The 17082-nt window shown below is 42.2% G+C and overlaps 1 protein-coding gene and 1 pseudogene across 2 annotated transcripts in view; one reads left to right on the top strand and one right to left on the bottom strand.

Moving 5' to 3' along the window:
* Positions 1 to 17082, top strand: part of GPM6B (glycoprotein M6B) — a 156764-nt gene that overhangs the window by 70020 nt on the left and 69662 nt on the right. The gene's annotated exons all lie outside the window — the stretch shown is intronic.
* Positions 10284 to 10753, bottom strand: LOC309797065 (large ribosomal subunit protein eL21-like; annotated as a pseudogene). Its single transcript has one exon. The product of its transcript is annotated as a large ribosomal subunit protein eL21-like (transcript).

Genomic DNA, 17082 nt, shown 5'->3' with positions numbered 1-17082 from the left:
GCATTAAACGTTAATTTCAAGTGGACGTAGCATGTGGCTAGGCCATTTGTTCTTTTCCAGAAATGAGACGTTCTAAGACGGTGTAAGATTTTCTAAATCTTTTGCTGTTTATTTTTCAAAGATTGCCCCTGGAGGACAGTTTGGTGAAACTCTATGTAATTTGTCAAAATGTGCAAGATCCCTTGTCATCCCAGCAGAACTGAGAAGGATACTGTTCCTGAAGCTTCTGCTTGCTGCCTATTCAAGATGCAAAGTATTGGTGGGCTTGAGGGTGTGGGAGAGGGGAGATGACTTCAAGGCTGTATGGCTTTCTGTGGATATACCAATTTTTAAACTATTATTTTCACAATTGAAGTCAGAAGTGAAAGAGACAGCTCTTTGGGGAGAACAGTCATAATACTTGGCTCATTGGGTATTTTCCAAAAGCTCTAAAATGTACTTTTATTTATTATTGCTTCATATTATTTCTTTTTTTAATAAATTTTTATTTATTTATTTTTGTCTGCCTTGGGTCTTCGTTGCTGTGCACGAGCTTTCTCCAGTTGCGGCGAGCGGGGGCTTCTCTTCGTTGCGGCGCGCAGGCTTCTCGCTGCGGTGGCTTCTCTTGTTGTGGAGCATGGGCTCTAGGTGCACGGGCTTCAGTAGTTGTGGCACGTGGGTTCAGTAGTTGTGGCGCATGGGCTTAGTTGCTCCGCGGCATGTGGCATTTTCCCAGACCAGGGCTCGAACCCGTGTCCCCTGCATTGGCAGGTGGATTCTTATCCAGTGAGCCACCAGGGAAGCCCCACTTCATATCATTTCTATTGTACCTGCCTGCTATGTTGCAGTTAGCATTTAATGTTAGGAACATGGTGTTGGGGATTTAAAGCAGAAACCGGGGGAGGATTTCTAAGAAGTCGCAGAGGCCAAGATTGCTGAGGCCTCTGCTGTCTTCATCAGAAGAAACATTGACTGACTGTAGCAGGTCCTGTGAGATGTACAGTGACCTCTCCCATGATGGCATACGACCTCAGCAGAGGAGGGAGAAGTGCCGGGGTTTTCCCCCATTGTCTTCCCCCTCATTCCGCCTGGATCTTGACTACCCTGCCCCCAGGAAAGGGCGGCCACAGCCGAAGGCAAACAAAAGTTTCCTTTTGGCTTTTGCACTTCCAAGGACCAAGACCCACTTGGTAGACTTTATGGCTTTAACTTGGTGGCATTTTTGCCGTATCTACTGGCTTGAGAACTGAGTCCGTGACTCTGCCCCTCTCCCCACTACACACACCTCTTTTACCCTAAGATTCAAGCCCACCGAGCTGTCCTAAGCCAGATGAAGCAGTCTATTGGTTCTCACCATTCCTGGGTCCTAGACCACCTAAGAATCTGTTGAAAACTTACAAATTCCCTCCCCCTAAAGGGTGTCTCTACAAATGTATGTAGAGTTTGCCTATAGTTTTGCAGGGATTCATAGCTTCCATGAAGCCCATGCTGAAGGATTTACTTTTACTATATACCCTTATTTGTTTTGAGTTTTGTTACCATCTGCATATATTACTTTTTAAAATTTTTTTTAAATTATCTATTTGTTTATTTTGTCTGTGTTGGGTCTTCGTTGCTATGCGCGGGCTTTCTCTAGTTGTGGTGAGCAGGAGCTAATCTTCGTTGCAGTGCATGGGCTTCTCATTGCGGTGGCTTCTCTTGTTGCAGGGCACGGGCTCTAGGCGCACAGGTTTTAGTAGTTGCGGCATGTGGGCTCAGTAGTTGCGGCGCTTGGGCTCTAGGGTATGCCGGCTTCAGTAGTTGTGGCGCATGGGCTTAGTTGCTCTGCGGCATGTGGAATCTTCCCGGACCAGGGATTGAACCTGTGTCCCCTGCATTGGCAGGCAGATTCTTAACCACTGCGCCACCAGGGAAGTCCTGCATATATTACTTTTGTTAATTGGATCTGTCTAGGTCACTTTTTTTTTTTTTTGGCGGTACACGGGCCTCTCGCTGTTGTGGTCTCTCCCGCCGCGGAGCACAGGCTCCGGACGCGGACGCGCAGGCCCAGCGGCCATGGCTCACGGGCCCAGCCGCTCTGCGGCATGTGGGATCTTCCCGGACCGGGGCATGAGCCCGCGTCCCCTGCATTGGCAGGCGGACTCTCAACCACTGCGCCACCAGGGAAGCCCCCTCTAGGTCACTTTTGCAATTAACAAATTAGTCGAATAGAAGACCAAGAGCCCAAAACAGGTTTTTCTTATTTAAGTACAGTATTGAGTCCTGAGAGTTAATTTGAAAGCCCACTGTTCATTATTGACTTTTTCAATACCAAAACATATCAGTGTGACTGCCAAAGTGTTGAGAGCCAAAATAGTATTAGGAAAAATGATCAACAGTTGGATTTTTGTCTGAATTATTTTTAACAGAGTATGAAAAAAAATACCTCCTTATTTAAAAGCAGACATAAATATGTTCAGGGTTTGACTGTGTTAATGGTCTCCTATTCACAAGGGAATAAATTTACAGTTGCCAAAATGGCTCCTTGACAGCATGAAAAGGATGAGAGAGGATAATTACCACATCAGGAGCAAAGATACTGGGAAACCTCCGTACAGGGTTTTCACCAGAGCTTATCTTATGTGACTGTCTTTTTTATTTAAAAAGCTTCTTCTGAACTCGTAACAAGTGCTTTGCCTTGGTTGGACTCCATACAGGAGCCATCTTTTACAGTAAATCTTTCACTATACCAGACTGTTGTAAGACTCCTGTATATTTCAAATGACAGTTATATTTTACTCTTCCCACCAAAGTTTATGTGACATTTTGTGCTCTGTTCTTAAAATCCATAAAAGTGAAATAACTAAGGGGAGGAAAGAGAAGGAGGTCAATGATGGAAGAAAAAAACTCTAGTGAGGATTCTCTAGTCTTCTAAAATTCCTTCCTATATAAAAATCAACTGGGCAACTCACAGAGCTTTTCTTTCAACTCACTGTGAACTATTTGTCTTAGCGCGTGTTAGCACTGAACGCTGTTTCAGTTGTTGCTATGATGTAATATCATTTGCTGAGGTGATGAAACGTGGACTTCTTTTTAAATCTGGGACTGGAATGGAGGATGGGGGAGGGAAGAGGAGTGAGGCAATGACAGGGATGATGCAGCTCAGAGGCATACAATTATTTCAGTAGCTGTACAGATTTAGTTTCAAACACTATTGAATACTCTGTGGGTGGTAGAATCATATGTGGCCAAGAGTGTAGTTATAATAGCTAACATTTATTGAATGCTTACTTTTCGAAGCACTTTATATGTATTAACTCATCTGTGCGCTATGACCTCATTCAAATTCCGGCTCCTCCACTTCCTAGCTGTGCGAATGTGTGCAACTTCTTTTTTTTTTTTTTTTTTTTTTTTTTGCGGTACGCGGGCCTCTCACTGTTGTGGCCTTTCCCGTTGCAGAGCACAGGCGTGGAAGTCACCATATATACTTGAAACTGGTCGGACTGGAGTGTGCTGGGACGACCCAGATCGACTCTGAGGTCTGTCAGCTTCACAGATATGGTTGCGGGGATCAGGGGTGGGGTTCCCGATCGCCCAGTGGCCTGGCTGGCTAGAGTGGCGCATGCTGGTTCTTGCCCCAATGACGAGTGTCTCCTGCCAGCTGCAAGTTCAGCCACATCACATTGGTAGCTTAAGGTTGGCCGTGGCGGGAGTATTTACACTGGGGATAAGGACAAATGCTATACAGATCCAGGTCCCCCCTACCCCCCGGTGTTACCCGTGTACCAGCGTACCACTGATGGTAATCTTAAATAATCATGAACTTGAGAGACGGGAGCAAGCAGAAGGATACGAGGTGGATGGGAAGGTGTTGAAAGTACAAAAAAGCAAGAAAATTATTCTTAAGGGGGATGAAAAGGCACAAATATTTAATGCTGAAAGAGGAAAAGGAGGATAATTTTTGTGTAGTTTCCTAGAGAGCTGAAGCAGTGGCATGCCTTTTCACAAGCACAGATGTCATCACTTTTTACGTAAAATGGGGTGTTTTCAGACCTTCAAGAAAGGGGGCTCCCCCTTGCTTCAACAACTTCTCTGAGGTACACACAGCACTGGAATTGTCAACGCGCGCGATGGCGGTCGGGTCCTCCGCTCTCTGTGCCTCCTGGTCCTTTTTAGGTTTCTGGCACATGGAAGGCAGTCAGTGTGGTGGATGAACGAAACCATGAATGAATCCTTATCACAGTGTTGCTCATGCTGTGTGCTTACAGCATCAAATCTTGCTTACTTGTTTGTCTCCCCAGTAGGGTGAACTCCAGGAAGAGCTAGCAATTTTGTATCTTTGTGTATCGTAGCGCCTACTGCTGTGCTGATTGAACGAATGAATTTAGTCAGTTTCAGTTTTTAGGTAACATGCAGTTAGCAAAAGATCAGTTAGATTCTGGTCAATAAAACAAACTGGAGCCTTTCTTAAAATATTATAAAAAGGTAGCTTTGGGTTGTGTAAAACGTGGGTCAAATTCTCGTCTCTACTGTTGGAGGGCACTAGTCTGCCAGTACCTCAGTTTTCTTCGCACTATACGGAAGCGTTCCACTATCAAGGTCTCTTCCGAGTCTAAGATGCTGTGATTCTACAAGCAAGTAAAGTGCAGACTTTATGGGCTTAAAACCATGGGTCCTTTATTGCTGCATATTAAGATGCAAAGTTATATACTGCATGGAAATTTTCTATATTTTTGTTTGACTTCTTTGCCTCAGATTCTTTTACCCATATAAATGATCACTGATAAGCGATGCTGGCTAATAATTACTGCCTTATGCTATCCCATTTCTCTTTCTCCTCATCTGCGATAGGCTGAATAATGCCCGCTGCCTCCAACCTCCCACGCCAAGGTCATAATCCCCGGAACCTGTGAATGTATTACCTTATATGCAAAAGAGACTTTGCAGACATGATTAAGGATCTTGAGATGGGGAGATTATTCGGGTGGCCCAATGTGATCACAGTGGTCCTGGTCATTTAATTGTCTTTAAAACTGGTGAACTTGACATTAAAACTATGGTCAACATAACAGTGGGGAGGCTTGTACTGCAGCACAGTGGGAAGCTCAACGCGTCTGCCCGCACTGTGCCTGGTTCAACCACTGCTGGAAGTCTCCGAATTTCATTAGCACTCAACAGTTCACCCAATTCCCCAGAAAAGGAGAAAAACCCAAGCACCAAAGCCCCTCACTAATTATTGTAGATGCTCCCAGGTTACAGTTTCGCGGGGGGACGATAATGGCAGAATCATGTTAAACTAGAACAAAAGCTGAAGAAGACCAGGAAATTGTCCCCTTAGAGCCTTCAAAAGGAAGCAGCCCTTCCAACACCTTGACTTAAGCCCATAAAACTGATTTGGGACTTCTGGCCTCGAGAGCTGTAAGAGAAGAATTTGTATTGTTTTAAGCCCTGAAGTTGGTTGGTCATGTGTTATAGAAGCGGTAGAAACCAGTAAATCATCTCTTCTCGAGATTTACTTTTTTTTTTAACCATGTTAAAATCCATTGAATTTTATTAACATATGTTACATTCATAAATATTCTAAGTAAAGTCTTTCACAATGCACTGTATGATCCTACATCAAAATACAGATTACAAGAATTCAGAAGCATTCTTGTTCTTCTGATCCACTGATCTGAGAATTGTGATTTCTATGGTTTACAAAATAGAGGCTAATTATTTAGTAAACATGGATGTACCTTAATTTTCTGACCTTTTGGGGAAGGGTTACCTACACTTTTCTTAAATATCTGTGAAGATGTCTTTATTTGCACCGTGTCAACTAATATTCGTGACTTTTATTGTTTTTATGAAGACAGATCATGATTTTAATGGACTGCCATCTTTTTATGCTTAAAAAGCAGTCGGAACAACCATTTAAAATTTAGAGTGAGCCTCGGTCTAACTTTAATACAAAGCATGATTCTCTGAACACTTAACCAGTAAATCATCACTTCTCCAGATTTACTTTTATTTTTAAAAAATTTTTTTCCAAGGGATGACTATATTTATTAAATTCATTTTATTGGAGTATGGCTGCTTTAGAATGTTGTGTTAGCCTCCACTGCACACATACAGATATGCCCTCCCTTTTGGAATTCCTTACCATTTAGGTTACCACAGTGCACTAGGTGAGTTCAGATTTACTTTTAAATAGAGCATCCTTTGCTTTCCAAACTTCACTGTCCATAGGATCACCTGGGTGTTCCGTGAAAATGCAGATTCTGATTCAGGGGTGTCTGGGGATGAGCTTGAACCTTTGCAGCTGTGCTGGGTGCCCAGGTGATGCTGCTGCTAGCCCCAGCTCACACTGCAGAGGAAGGCTCTGGAGGCCGTATTCATGGTCCAGGCTTCCGTCTCCTCCATCAGTTTGGTCAGCGTTCCTAAAATATCATATCCTGTTGGGGCTCTTTAGTTTCTGGAGGCATGTGGAGAATTAGAAAATGTTCCAGAGCGAGCCACAAAGACTTGGAGACGAGCCAGTATGGGAAGAATCAAAGAGCTGTAATTATTCAACCTGAGGAAAAGAAGGCTGAGGCATGGTGTGATGATGATATGTAAGCACCTCGAGAGTTAATCAGTGGGGAATGGTGATTAACTGCTCCTCGTCTTGACTGAGCCAACTCCAGGATGAAAGAGCAAAGAGAATTTGGGTTCAGGAACGAGGGACAGGCAGGGAAGGCTGTGGTTCCATTTGATGTGTAGACTTTTGTAGCTGCGCGGGGCCCTGGGATCCAACTAGCTCCACCTCCTCATTTGCAGATGATGAAACAGAGGCCAGGAGTGACGTTTGCAAGGTCACAGGCAAATGACAGCCTGGAGTCGAACTCACTGCTTGATCACATTCACTGCACTACCTCAGTGGAGCATGCACCGTGGGTTAAAAGATGGTCGGTCGCTCGTCTCTTTGAAGTCATTTAAAATTGAGGCAATCTCAGGGAGCCTTCAGGGTGATGGAAGTATTCTATGCCTTGCCCTTGGGTTTGGTTACAAAGGTGTGTGTGTGTGTGCGTGTGTAAAATCCATCAAGTTATATGCTTAGGATTTGTGTACCTGATGTGTGCCTATTATTCATCAATTTAAAAAAACTTTACCAGCATTTGGGAAATGAACACTCTGAACTTTTCATAATAGCCCCAGACTAGAAACAATCCAGATGTTCTTCAACAGTGGACAGGATAAATAAACCGTGGCATAGTCATGCAGTGGATTTCGATACAACAGCGACAGTAAGTAAACTACTACAGTGCACAGCAACGTAGATGAATCCCAGAAGCAAGTTGTAAAATGAAAGAAGGCAAACAGGAGAGAACATTCCATGTATTTCCATTAAGGTAAAAGTCAAAACTGAGCAAACGTATCAGTGGTGTTAAAAGTCAGGGTGGTGGCTAGCTTCGAGAGGGGCGGTAGGGGCACAGGAAGGATGGGGTCTTGGGTGCTAGTACATACATTTTTAAAAATCTGGCATCTCGTTGCACGGGTATATCCATTTTGTAAAAATGGAGTGAGGTGTGTCTCATTTCTGTATTTGTGTAGATTACATCTCAGTTAAAGATTAACTTTAAAGTGGGACTGTTAGAAGGTTTAGCGGGGAACCTCTTACAAGCCTTTCTACTATTAAGTTCTGAAGAATTTAGTTTTAGGATTTATTTTAAAGGTACACAGGTAGACTGCATTAGAAACTGTGTGCTTTCATAGAATCATTAGAAAATACACGCTACAGGGAGCAATCTCCTGTTAAGGAATCTGTATATTTCAATCTCAGCAGTTGTAAACGAAAAGAAATTCATTCCGTAGTCTGCTTGCTTCCTGAGCTAGTACAGTCTTTCTTTCATGAAAATCTATGAAGCCAGCACCAGCCCTCAGTTCCTTTTTGGCTCTTTGTAGTTCTATAGAATGAAAGAATGGGGTCATTTTTTTCAGAGAAGCAGCTTGACATAAAGAGTAAGTTTGTTAGGAGACAGTTTTGTCATGCCGGGCACATTTTCCAGCAGCAGCGGCTGGAGCGCTCCATCGGGGTTCACATGATGGGAAGTGGTTCAGGGCAAGCAGCCGAACAATCAGAACACGTCCCTCTGAGCCAGAGTACACCAGTAGCCACATCCACTTCCGGCCACTGGCCGGAGAGTTTCAAGCTAGCTGGTTAGCTTACCTGAGAGCATCGCAGCCCGTGAGACGGTGCAGAAGGGAGTTAACATAGTGGGCCTGATACTGCTCTCCTTAACGAGGCCTGCTTGCGAGGTTGGCCCTTGGCTGGTGTCTGGGAGCTTGGCTGGTGAACAGTTCCCTACGTGGATGCGAAACTTGGCCCGAACCGATGAGGCTGGATCAGGGTGCCTAGACTGTCCAAACAGATGGCTTCTGCTTAACACCCGCTTGCCTTCCTGGAGGCTGGGATTTCACTCTGCCCAGGTCCCAGGTGCCTTCGCGGCCAGCCGGAGTCTTTCTAACAGCTGCCCTGGCAGAAGCATCTCATACCTGTCGTATTTTTGCCACTGAGGGCAGAGAACGCCCCGTGTGACCCTTCATGGGATAGAGAGAGAGTAAGGACGCCTGCGTGTTGATTTCTCCAGACGCCACGTGTGTCTTCTTCCGTTATGGTCTGTGTGGCTGTAATAAATTGTAACCGTGAGTACAGCCGGCTGCTGAGGGCCCTGAGACCTTCTAGTGACTCTCTGAACATAGGTGTGTTCTTGGGGGCACAGAAACCTAGGTGACTATTGAAAGCAGTTTTTCTGCTTTTTTCTAATGAAAATTAGGGTAGAAGGTAGGAGTGCAAACGTGGACCAACCCTGTTTGAGGACATGTTATCAGTCTGTCAAAATCAGAAATTCATTGACCCCTTGACCCAAAATCTCACTTCTGGACGTGTGTGCTGTAGCTCTACACCTACCTGGACAAAACCATGGACGGACCAGTTTTTCCTTGTCTTCTTCCCTCAGGACTGACTTGTAATAGACAAAGGTCAGAAACCATCTTCTGCCTATAGAGGGCCGGCTAAATCTCCAGGGGTCTCACACTAGGAAGTACTGTGCAGCTGGAAAAAAGGATGAGGAAGTTGTACATTGATATGTAGAAAGATTCCTTGTGTGTATTAAGTGAAAAACAAGATATGGGACAGTAAATACCGTACACTACTGTTTGCAAAGGAGAGGTGGGAGGTGTGTGTGTTTATGCTGTAACTGTGAGAAGTGGTTCCCTGTATGGGGGTAAGTAATACACTCAGTAGAGGCTGGAGAAGTGAGAATTCTCCATGTGTAGGTCCTCACATTGCTCTGATTTTTCAACTGTGTCATTGTATTGCCTACTAACGTTTTCAAATTAATTGGAAACTGGAAAGGGCCGACAGGAGGCAGCATAGGTGAGGTAGATCAAAGTCATGCTATTAGAAGTGAAAATAAGGAACATTTTTACATTCTTCAAATTTGCTTTTCCCTTTGCTTACTTCGAGTGTGGCCCACAAGTTAGCCCCCAGTTTCTGTAAATTAAAAAAATAATTTGGCACCAAGCCACGCCCATTCTTTTCCCTGTTATTTCCGGCTGTTTTTGTGCTACAAGGGCAGAGTGGAGTAGGTGGAACAGAGACCACATGGCTGACAAAGCCTAAAATATTTACTGTACTAGTGTGGTGACGACTTTAGGAATTCCTATGTGAAGGTAATTTCTAGTTGTATTGTCTGGTTTTTTTTTTGGCCGTGCCATCTGGCTTGAGGGATCTTAGTTCCCCGACCAGGGATCGAACCCGTGTCCCCTGCAGCAAAAGCAACGAGTCCTAACCACTGGACCGCCAGGGAATTCCCTTTAGTTTTATTGTCTTAATGTTATGATGATTGTTAATACAATCCAGAAAAATCAGTGATATTCAGCCTGAGGCTGATTATGTTCAGTTGTTACACCACTCGTTTTTTGGTGAGTACTTATGGTGCACCCATGTACACATCTGGCCTCCAGGCAGTGACGGTATTCACAAAACAATCACCTGATGCTGTAAAGCAGTGTGTGATTCTGTGAAAATGAATGGGACCAAGTGTGGGTGCCGTGTGAGTTCACAGAGTGCCAGAGTGGGTGAGGACAGGCATCGTGGAAGTCCTGATAGTTCTGTCTTCTCAGTTTCTTTTGATGAGTCTGCCTTCTTCTTAATTTCATTCCTACCTGGTCCAGGCCATGATCATCTCTGACCTGAGTAGCTGTACCTGCTTCCTGACTATTTCTCCCACATCTTTTTTTTTTTTTTTTTTTTTTACAGTCCAGGTCTTTTATTTTCTTTACACCCATCATGCCATGAATTCATAGGCAATGGGCTACAGCAGTTCAGGCTCCTTTCCATTGGTTCTCACGAAGTGTGCTTCTCTGGGTGGAGCAGGCTGGCGCTTCAGTTGAACCCAAGTACCTTTCTCTTTGGCTTCCTTCTTTTTCTGATCATTTTCCTTCACCCGTTTCAGGAAGCTATCCCGGCTCTTAGAGTGCTCAATATGCTCGATACGCACATTAATTCTCTTGGCAAGAATCTTGCCCTTAACTTGTTTGTTTACAATGATGCCAACAGCATGCTGGGTAACATTGTAGACTCTCCCAGTTTTGCCATGGTAACATTTGTGGGGCATTCCTTTTTGAACAGTGCCCATTCCCTTGATATCTACAATATCACCTTTCTTGTAGATTCGCATGTATGTGGCCAAAGGAACAACTCCATGTTTCCAAAAGGCCTAGAGAACATGTAGCGGGTGCCCCTTCTCTTTCCCTTTGTGTTGGTCATTTTGGCAAATTACTGGAAGATGGCGGTTCCCTCCCACATCTATTTTTTAAACAACTGGATTGTATAATTTGCACACCATCAAGTTCACCAGTTTTAAAGACAATTAAATGACTCAGTAAATTTGCCAAGTTGTATGGCCACCACTACCATCCAATTTTAGAACATTTCCATCACCCCAGAAGACCCCTTGACCTTATTTACAATTAATCCCTGTTCCCATCCCCAGTCCCAGGTTCCATGGGGAACCACTAATCAACTTTCTGTTTCCCTTTCCTGAACATTTTATATAAATGGAGTGAATAATATGTCTTCTTTTATGTCTGGCTTTTTTCACTGAACATAATGTTCCTGAGGTTCATACATGTTGAAGCATGTATCATTACTTTGTTTTAATTGCCAAATATTATTCCACTGTATGGAAAGGCCACATTTTCTTTATCTATTTACCAGTTGATGGACACTTGGGCTCTTTGTAATTTTTAGCGATTATAACTGATGCTGCTATGAATGAGTTTTTCTTGGGTGTATACTTTGCAGTAGAATTGTCATATGGATAATGCTGTTTAACTTTTTGAGATACTTCCATATTGTTGCCCAGAGTGGCTGCACCATTTATATTCTTGGCAGCAGGCAGTGTATGAGGGTTCCGATTTCTCCTTAGCCTCACCAACACTTGTTGTTACCTTTTTGATTATGGCTATTCTAGTTTTGGGAAAGTGAAGTGATATTTCATTCTCACATTTAGTTTTGTCAGATAGGTCCCTTAATATCTTTGTAATGGCTGTAGAATATTCATGTGGTTTCAGGCCTTGGAATGTAGAAAGAAAATGTAGGTGTTAATTCTGTACTTTACCTTCTGTGTCTTGAAACAAGTATAATTGAAGAAATAACAGAATTTTTAAAAGCCAATTAATATTTAAATCACAGTATTCGTAAAGTTGCTTGAAAAAGAACCTTGGTATTAAGCAAGTGTTAAAGCTGTAATTTGGAGGGCCTTTTTGGCTTTATTATAAAGTCCAATATTGTAATGACTCACCTGATGTGATACATAGGAGCCATTTTCTAACGCACCAGCATTAATCCACTTATAGCTGAGAGGCTAATGGATTAGCAAACACTTTCATTTTCCGTAAAGAAATGACTATTGTGAGGGCCTGAGTGATGGCAAGAAAGGAGGCTGAATAGCATCATAATTCATGTATTCAAACTGTGCAGAAATAGAGGTGGGATCAATGTTGCGTTGAAGTTTAGATGGGATGTTTATACCTTGCATTTAGAAATAATACAGTGAATCCATAAAGAACAAGAATCCTTATTTGTTTAAAGTAAACTTGGAGAGAGAAACTCATTGGTAAATGTTAAAATTTGGTCTCTTAATACTTAATTATATTAAACATTGTTTGGATTTTTTTTAATTGCCTCATTGCTCTCTTAACTGATTTTCTGCCAAATTTCTCTGTTCAACACTCAAAAGTTGGGCAGCAAGTTGCGTGTAAGAATGTTTGCAGACACATAAGGTGGTATTTTCGCTCATCTCAGATCGTTTCATAAGGTCTCATCTTTATATTATTACCGATTTGGGGATTTGGGATTTTAGAGTACCATGTTTATATATTTAACATATGGAAACACGACAAATCCTGGGCAAAAACGCTCAGTGCAAATAGACATATTGATAGAGCAGCCAGGCCATCTGCCCGTCTTTGTCCATTAGTGGTCATCTCACTGGTTTTGTTCAGAGAAAACGCTCACCTTATTGTACGTGCATGTGATGAGGCCAAGAAATGAGCGATTACTGTGTGTGGTGGCGACCCACCACAGCACTGACATTTGCCTTAAAAAGTGTGAGTCAGTACTAGGAAAGATGGTTAGTTAAAGACGAAAAAGTTAGTTTAAGAAAAAACAAGGGTGGCGGGATAAATCAGGAATTTGGGAGTAACATATACAGACTACTATATATAAAAGAGATAACCAACAAGGACCTACTGTATAGCACAGGGAACTATACTCAGTATCTTGAAAGTATATGGGAAAAGAATCTGAAAAAGAATATATATATATATATATATATATATATATATCTGAATCACTTTGCTGTACAGCTGAAACTAACACAACATTGTAAATCAACTATACTCCAATATAAAAAATAAATTAAAGAAAAAAAAGGGCGGTGAGGATAGGGAAGGAGTCCGGATTTGCCCTAGTTGGTCAGAGTCGGTTTCTTTACCTTTCACTATATGGAACAAGAAAACAGAAATGTGAGCCTCCAGTGAGTGTAAGACAGACTTTTTATGAGCCATGGATGTTGGAAGAGTGTTTTTGGTTCAAGGGTCATGAGAGAAGTGCCCAGGAACACAGATCAGAATTAGACGTCTGAATGAGTCTAGAAATTCTGGGGGTGACTGGGAGATGCCATAGAGAGATGTGTGGAAATTCAGAATTCCGTGGAGGAAATGCAAGTGTGGAAAAGCAACAGGGCCCAGGTGGCAAAACCAGCGGTTTTGATGTTATGGAGAGGCAGCCAACTGGCAGAGGAAGGGAAAGATGGAAACTGAGGAAGGGAGAAGGGAATGGAGGGTGGAGGGCAGGGTTGTTGGTGTTCTTCTCTGGGGAATAGCACCCCCGACCCGTTCTCTCCAAGACAAAGAACCTACCACTTTAGACATGGTGCCCATTTGAGGCATGGGAGGAATCTTCAGAAGGACACAACCTCCTACACAGAGAGGGGCACATCTCCGAGAAAACCCATGACGAGAGCCATTGATTTGGAGGTTGCTCCGGGTTCTGTGTGGATGTGTCCCCCTTACAAAACAGGGAAATGAAAATTCAACACCTGTCAGTGAAAGTTTCCTTGCAAGGTTGCTGGATGTCCTTAGTGTTAAGAAGCTAAAGCATCCCAGAGGAGCGGTGGAATGCTAAAGATTTAAACAAAACCCTAAAACTTGATTTAGAAATATATAGCTAGTGGTAAGCTGAAAGCTAACTTTTAGTCGATTATAAATACAAAAAACATATATTGGAGGAGAGAGGATTTTTACTCTCAGTTTCCTCTCACACAGAAAAATCAAATCTATCTTTTGTGTGTGTGTGTGAAGCCTTTTGTTCTTGGAATAGGTTGTTGGAATAGGTGGGATTGAAGGCCATTTCGTACAGATGCACAAAAATTCTGTGAGATGGAAAATGGCAGTCTGTCCTAAATGAATACTGAAAGAGCTGGAAGCTTTTCAACTGCTTAAATTTGTACTGTAGAAAAGGAAACATTCTGGCAAATTTTAGAAGATACCCCAGTAAGTAAGGCAAGATGTAGCACAGCTTTCTTGGTCAGACTTTATAATAAAGACAATGAGTTGTCTCTTTTGTTTGTTGATTTTTGTTCAGAGGATAGTCAGTGGTAAAGAATGGTTAAAGAGCTCTAAACCACAGAGAGCTCAGCCACTATGTTGAAATCTCTTGGTAGATTCTGGGTGTGGGGAGAAACCACCTGTAGCTATAGACAAGTGGAAAACACCCTGGACCACACCATGAAATATTTTGTCCTACCTGAGTTTGAAGCCCTTCCAGATCCCAGCATTGACTTGGAGAATGACATTCTTCAGTTCCATGGGCTCTGAGTCTCTTTGTGCCCAAGGCTTGGCAGTCATCTTACTGTATCCAGCTGGAATAATAATGTTTATGCTGTTTGTTCAAATAATTCTGACTGTACTAAGTTGATGAAATTCTTAAATGGAGTGTTTGACTTTCCTAGGATATATATGTAATCAGAGCACCTTTTAACTGTCAGAAGATTAAGGCACTAAAAGTTTTTGCCATCTAATGAACATCAGTCCAGCGTGAAGTGAGGTTTTTCCAGTCACTTTTAATATAAACAACATTTGTGTTAAAATAGGATTCTATAAAAATGGAATTTAGGGACTTCCCCAGTGGCTCAGTGGTTAAGAATCCACCTGCCAGTACCGGGGACACGGCTTCGATCCCTGGTCCGGGAACATCCCACATGCCGCGGAGCAAATAAGCCCGTGCTCCACAACTATTGAGGCTGCACTCTAGAGCCCGCAAGGCACAACTACTGAGCCCACCTGGCACAACTACTGAAGCTCGCTCACCTAGAGCCCATGCTCTGCAACAAGAGAAGCCGCCACAATGAGAAACCCCTGCACCACAATGAAGAGTAGCCCCTGCTCGACGCAGCTAGAGAAAGCCTGTGCGCAGCAATGAAGACCCAACGCAGCCATAAATGAATGAATGAATTTGGGAATCCCCAAATAGCCAAAACTACAAAGCTAAATCAAGGCAGTGTGGTACTGGCATAAGAATAGACATAAAGATCAGTAGAATTGAATTGAGAGTCCAGAAGTAATCCTTACACTTGTGGTCAATTGATTTTCAACAAGGGTACTGCTATAGACTGAATGTTTGCGCTGGCCCCTCCCCCTCATTCATATGTTGAAACCTAATCCCTGATATGATGCTATTTGGAGGTGGGGCCTTTGGAAGGTGGTTAGGTCATAAAGGGGGAGCCCTCATGAATGGGATTAGTGCCCTTACAAGAGAAGCCCCAGAAAGCTCCCTCACCTCTTCCACTTTATGGGGACACAGGGAGGAGTTGGCCATCCATGAACCAGGAAATGGAACCTCACTAGCCATAGAATCTGCTGGCACCTTGAGGTTGGTCTTCCTAGCCTCCAGAACTGTGAGAAACAAATTTTTGTTGTTTAAACCAACCAGTTTATTATAGCAGGCCAGATGGACTAAGATATAGGTACCAAGATAATTAAATGTGGAAAGAATAGTCTTTTCAACGAATGGTACTGAGACCACTGGATATCCACATGCAAAAGAATGAAGTTGGACCCCTACTTCACATCATTTACAAACATTAACTCAAAATGGATCATAGGCTAAATGTAAAAAAGTTAAAGTGAAAAAACTAGAAAATGTGGGAGTAAAACTTCATGACCTTTGTTTCTTAGGTGGAACACCAAAAGTATGAGCAATAAAAGAAAAACTAGATAAATTGTACTTTATCAAAATTTCAAACTTTTGTACTACGGAGGATACCATCAAGAAAATGCCAAGATAACTGACAGAATGGGAGAAAATATTTGCAAATCCTATATCTAAGGGACTCATATCTAGAATATATATTTTTAAAAGTCTTACAATTCAATAATAAAAAGGCAACCCCAAATAAAAATAGACAAAGGATTTAATAGTTATTTCTTCAAAAAAGATAAATGGACAATAAACGCATGATAAGATGTTGAACATCACTAGTCATTGGGGAAATGCAAATCGAAACCACAGTGAGGTACCACTTCACACCCACTAAGATGGCTGAAGTAAAAAAGACAGTAGCAAGTATTGGTGAGGACATGGAAACAATGAAACCCTCGCACATTGCAGGTAGAGATGTAAAATGGTGCCGCTTCTTTGGAAAACAGTCTCGCAGTTCCTCAAATGGTTAAATGTGGAGTTACCATATGACCCAGCAATTCCACTCTTAGGTATATACCCAAGAGAAATGAAAACTTATGTCCACACAAAAACTTGTACATGAAGTTCATAGCAGCGTTATGTATAATAGCCAAATAGTAGAAACAACCCAAATGTCCATAAGCTGATGAATGGATAAACAAAATGTGCATATCATATCATTGAATATTATTCATCAATTAAACAATGAAATACTGATACATACTACAACATGGATGACCCCCTGAAAACATGCTAAGTGAAAGAAGCCAGTTATCGTTTTCTTTGGATATATGCCCTATAATTCAAAAAGATACATGTACCCCAATGTTTGCTGCAGCACTATTCACAGTAGCCAAGATATGAAAGCAACCTAACTGTCCATGGACAGATGAATGGATAAAGAAGATGTGGTGTATATATATGTGTGTGTACACACACACACACACACACACACACACACACACACAATGGAATATTACTCAGCCATAAAAAAGAATGAAATGCCATTTGCAGCAACATGGATGGACCTAGAGGTTATCATACTAAGTGAAGTAAGCCAGACAAAGATAAATATCATATGATATTGCTTATATGTGGAATCTTTTAAAAAATGATACAAATGGACTTATTTACAAAACAGAAACAGACACATACATAGAAAATAAACTTATGGTTACTAAAGGGGGAAGGGGGAGGGATAAATTAGGCATTTAGGATTAACATATACACACTACTGTATATAAAATAGATAACCAACAAGGACCTACTGTACAGCACAGGGAACTATACTCAATATTTTGTAATAACCTATAAGGGAAAAGAATCTGAAAAAGAGTATATTATGTATATAT

The sequence above is a fragment of the Mesoplodon mirus genome (genome assembly GCF_964341445.2).
Source record: "Mesoplodon mirus genome assembly, chromosome: X".
Classification (NCBI taxonomy): domain Eukaryota; kingdom Metazoa; phylum Chordata; class Mammalia; order Artiodactyla; family Ziphiidae; genus Mesoplodon; species Mesoplodon mirus.
The sequence above is the reverse complement of the archived record's forward strand: the minus strand, read 5'-3'. Positions and strand labels throughout refer to the sequence as shown.